The 5563-nt window shown below is 39.6% G+C and overlaps 1 pseudogene; it reads left to right on the top strand.

Moving 5' to 3' along the window:
- Positions 1 to 1732, top strand: LOC118016251 (annotated as a pseudogene).
- Positions 1733 to 5563: the final 3831 nt, after the last annotated feature.

Here is a 5563-nt window from a genome sequence, read left to right on the forward strand (position 1 = left end):
ATGGCCTCCAAGTGTTCAAGTGAAAGGAAAAGCCACACTTTTAATCAAAAGGTAGAAATGATAAAGCTTAGTTAGGAAGGCATGTCAAAAGCCAGGGTAGGCCAAAAGCTAAGCCTCTTGCACCAGTTAGCCAAGGTATGAATGCAAAGGATAAATTCTTAAAGGAAATTAAAAGTCCTACTCCAGTGAATGCATGAATGATAAGAAAGCGAAACAGCCTTATTGCTGACATGGAGAAAGTTTTAGTGGTCTAGATAGAAGATCAAATCAGCCACAACATTCCCTTAAGCCAAAGCCGAATCCAGAGCAAAGCCCTAACTCCTTTTCTACAAAGGCTGAGAGAGAAAGCTGCAGAAGAAAAATTTGAAGTCAGCAGAGTTTGGCTTTTGTGAGGTTTAAAGAAGAAGCCATCTCCATGACATAAAAGTGCTAGATAAAGCAGCAAGTGCTGATGTAAAAGCTGCAGCAAGTCATCCAGAAGATCTAGCTAAGATAATCATGAAAGTGGCTATGTTAAACAACAGATGTAGACACCACAGCTTCATACTGGAAGAAGATGCCATCTAGGACTTTCATAGCTAGAGAGGAGAAGTCAATGCCTCACTTCAAAGCTTCAAAGGACAGGCTGACTCTCTTGTTAGGAGCTGGCGACTTTATGTTGAAGCCAATGCTCATTTACCATTCCAAAAATCCTAGGGCTTTTAAGAATTATGCCAGATCTCCTCTGCCTGTGCTCTATAAATGGAAAAACAAAGCCTAGATGACAGCACATCTGTTTATGACATGGCTTACTGAATATTTTAAGTCCACTATTAGGACGTACTGTTCAGAAAAAAAGATTCCATTCAAAATAGTACTGTTCATTGACAATGCACCTGGTCACCCGAGACCTCTGATAGAGATATACAGCAAGATTAAAGTTGTTTTCTTGCCTGTTAACACAACATCCATTCTGTAGCCCACAGATCAAGCAGTAATTTCAACTTATGAGTCTTGTTATATAAGGAATACATTTCATAAGGCTATAGCTGCCATAGACAGTGATTCGTCTGATGGATCTGGGCAAAGTAAATTGAAACCTTCTGGAAAGGGTTCACCATTCTAGATGCCATTATGAATATTTCTGATTTGTGAGAAGAGATGAAAATATCTACATTGACAGGAGTTTGGAAGAAGTTGGTTCCAACCCTCATGGAGGACTTTGAGAGTTTCAAGACTTCAGTGGAGGAGGTAACTGTGAATATGGTGGAAATAGCAAAAGAACTAGAATTAGATGTGGAACCTGAAAAGGTGACTGAATTGCTGCATCTCATGATCAAATTTGAATGAAGAGTTGCTTCTAATGGATGAGTAAAGAAAATGGTTTCTTGAGATGGAATCTACTCCTGGTGAAGATGCTGTGAAGATTGTTGAAATGACAACGAGATTTAGAATATTACATAAATTTAGTTGATAAAGCAGTGGCAGGGTTTGAGAAGATTGACTCCAATTTTTAAAGAATTCTAGTGTGGTTCAAAGTCTATCGAACAGCATCTCATGCTACAGAGAAATTGTTAATGAAAGGAAGAGTCAATCAATGTGGCAAACTTCCTTGCCTTATTTTTTAAACTGTCCACAGCCATCTCAACCTTCGGCAACCACCACCCTGATCAGTCAGCAGCCATCAATGTTGAGGCAAGACCTTCCTCCAGCAAAAAAATTAGAACCTGCTGAAAGCTCAGATGATGGTTAGCATTTTTTAGCAATAAAGCATTTTAATTAAGGTATGTACACGGCTTTTTTAGACATAATGCCATTGCACACTTAATAGACTAAAGTTTTATATAAACATAACTTTGATATGCATAGAGAAAACCAAAAAATTCATTTGACTTGCTTTATTGAAATATTTGCTCTATTGCAGTGGTCTGGAACTGAGCTTGGCTCACTGATAGCCATGGGGATGATGGGGCTCTAAAACAATAGAAACTAGGAGACAGACTTAATTGCCAGAAACTAGGATGTTATAATTGTTATAACAAATGGCAAGGTCAGGGTGGCAGTCGGGGCGTCTTAAACCAATGACAGTTGTGGAGATAGTAAGTAAAACAGAGTGTCCCTAAGGGCACTGATACCTAGAGAGCTGAGGTATCAGATTGTTCCTTCAGGTCTGAATTACAGAGTTCACCAGGTTCATGAACTCACCTGGTGGCCACGTCCTCAACCCGTGGAGGTATACTAGTGATTGACATCCTTGGCAATTGGAGGAACCCCCGCACTGGGTCCTTGACCTATGGAGTAATTGCTAGCACAGTGGAGAAATCAAGTGGAAAACCTCTGAAACTGCCTCCCATGCCTGGCCAAGATGGCAAATCAAAAACACCATCGCATCCCAGAGGAGATGGTAGAGAGATTAAGGCATTATAAGATTTAAAGAAACAGGAGTTAGAATCCTTCTCATAGTTCTGTTCCATCTGCTAGTCTGGGCTCCTATAAAATCTGGGTATTTTTTTTTCTACCATAGATTGATGTAGTATGGTTTTCAATACATGGTTGTGATTAATTAATTAATTTAGTAACTGTTCCTTTCTACTGAAACTGGATGAAAGATCAGAAACAGTTGACTTTCACAATAAGTAGATGACAATATATTCAACAGTTTTAGCCCAAGGTTATGTTACCTTTCCTTCTTTCTGTCGTAATATAGTGAAGAAATCTGAGCTATGCAGACCTGCAGAATATCATACTACTCTAGTACATCTTTGGCATCATGCTGTTTGACCAGAATAAGCTAGAGGTGACTAACATGCAAAAATCTTTAAGACGTAAACACTGCGGAGGCGAGTACACTAATCTTATGAATATTGAGAGATCTGCCACATCAATGTTTTAGGGAAACATTTTAGGAGACCAGAAATCAGGGATGTATCATGATATTTCCTTAAAGTAAAAGATAAATTATGCATCTTGCATCCTCTTTCACAAAGAATTCTAATTTCTGGAAGTCTCTCTTTTTCTGGAGACAACTCATTTTGCACCCAGGAATACTGGTCTGGACTCTGTATTGGGTGTTATGAAAGGATGTCATCTTTGATTGGGACCCAGAGAAGGAAAGGGTTCTGCAGCAGATCAAGCTGCAGTGCAAGCTGACCAGCCATTTGGATCACATGATCTGCCATAATCGGTGGTATTGGAGATGTTGTTGTGGAAAAAGATGCACTGATGCATTTATGTCAGATCCCAGTGGGAGAATCAGTGAGTAGATTGCTGGGTCTGGACTCTGGTAGAGACACAAGGCTTGGCCTCAGAGTCCAAGTGACCATATTTTTGTTAAAATGTCCACATGACTCAAAGCGATCTACAGATTCAATGCAATTCCTATCAAAACACCAACAACATTTTTCACAGAACTAGGAAGAATAATACTAAAATGTGTATGGAACCACAAAAGACCCCGAATAGCCAAAGCGATCTTGAGAAAGAACAAAGCGGGAGGTATCACAGTCTCAGATTTCAAGATGTATTACAAAGCTGTAGTAATTGAAACCGTATAGTACTGGTGCAAAAATAGACAGATAGATCAATGGAACAGAATAGAGAGCCCAGAAATAAACCCATGCTTTTATGGTCAGTTAATCTATGACAAAAGAGGCAAGAATATACAATGGAGAAAAGACAGTCTCTTCAATAAATGGTGCTGGGAAAACTGGACAGCTACATGTACAAGAATGACACTGGACCACTTTCTTGCACCCTCAACAAAAATAAACTCAAAACGGATAAGACCTCAGTGTGAGGCCCGAAACCATAAAATTCCTAGAAGAGAGCACAGGTGGTAATTTCTTTGACATCAGCCTTAGCAACATTTTTCTAAACTGAGGCAAGGGAAACGAAAACAAAAATAACTATTGGGACGATATCAAAATAAAAAGCTTCTGCACAGCAAAGGAAACCCTCAACAGAACTTCCCATCATGAACTGGCTTCTGTTGGACTGACCAAATCATAAAGCCACCCAGTAGTTCCAGCAGAAATCCATTATATGGTAGAAGTTTTTAGCTCAGGATTGAGCATAAGCAGGACCAAGCTCTGTTTAAAGATGAGTCAAGTTGGTATATGAGTGGAAGACAAAAAAGGAGCGTGGTTGCAATACAGCCTTACTCAGGGTGGCCTCCGGAATAGCACAGTTGCTCAAAGATCAATAAACCACTGGGTGGCAAGTTGATTATTGAGGGCCCCCTCCAACTTGGAAGGCCCAGTGATTTGTTCTCAGAGAATAGCCATTTAATCCAAGTGTGGGTTTTTCTTTCCTGTCCACAGACAGCACCACCGGAGAGGAAAACTGCTTTCTTTCCTTGATTTACGTACACATAAACTTGCACTAGAGGCTGTCATGTGGGGCAGACTTTCTAAAGCTTTGGGGAAGATAGAGGCGGGGAGATGTTAACATCACCAAAGCTTTGGGGAAGATAGAGGTGGGGAGATGTTAACATCACCACAATGAAAACAACTTGAAACTGAATATTAGCCATCCCTGTTCTTAAAGTGGTTGTTTTTGTTTTGCTTTGTTGCCATTTTATACTTTGGTTATTCATTCTCTCTCCTCCTCTCCACTCCTTTGCCCTCCCCTCCCTCTCCTCTCTCTTTTTCTCTGCTGGAGCCAAATCGATCAGCCAACTAATCGAATAAAAATTCTCCTGGGGCCCCTGGTTGGCTCAGTTGGTTAAGCGTCCAGAGTCTTGATTTTGGCTCAGTTCATGATCTCAGGGTCATGAAATAGAGCCCCACGTTGGGCTCTGCACCAGACATAGAGCCTGCTTAAGATTCTCTCGCCCTCCGCCCTTCCCCCACTCCATCTCTTAAAAAAAAACCTTCTATTTTCCTCTTCAGAGTAATTCAGCTCTTTTTTAGTTCCTACCCCCTAACGCAGTTTGTGGCCTCCCATTGACCAATACAAAATATAAAGAAAGCTTTGAATTAATGCTGTAAGAGCCCAGTGCTTGTCTGGTATGCGAGCAGGGGTGTTGATCTTCCAGACACAGATATAATAAAGTCCATATTGATGATGCTGTAAACAAAATCTTTGAACTCCATTTGTTAGGAAATATAAACTAATATAAATTTAATTACATGCTACTCAGATTCCTGATTTAGGTGTGCCTGGTATCCATATTTCCTAAAAGGTAACATTGTAAAATCTAGGCATAAACTTATTTCAGTGAGGTCAAAATTTGCTACAATTGATATATTTCAAATCATCCAGAGAAGAAAGACCCATCATTGGGTTTTGGAAGACCTGGTTCAAATTCTACCAATTAGCTAGGGCCTTAGTTTCATCTTTTACAAATGAAAGCACATGAATAATAATGGCAGCCCTTCCAGCCTCATGACACTGATGTGACTTCTAAATGAGAGAATTAACTTAAAAATGAGAAACAGTTCAGAAGGATTTCAGTTCACTATTTTTTTTTTTTGAGATTTAAATAAGACTTCTATCTTCAGAGATATTATTAAAACCATACACACTTATATGTATAGACATGTTATATGTATATGTAATCTCTATATTCTAAATTACTGGTGGT

The sequence above is a fragment of the Mirounga leonina genome, unplaced genomic scaffold, assembly GCF_011800145.1.
Source record: "Mirounga leonina isolate KUSES-001 unplaced genomic scaffold, KU_Mleo_1.0 Mir_166, whole genome shotgun sequence".
Taxonomy (NCBI): Eukaryota; Metazoa; Chordata; class Mammalia; order Carnivora; family Phocidae; genus Mirounga; species Mirounga leonina.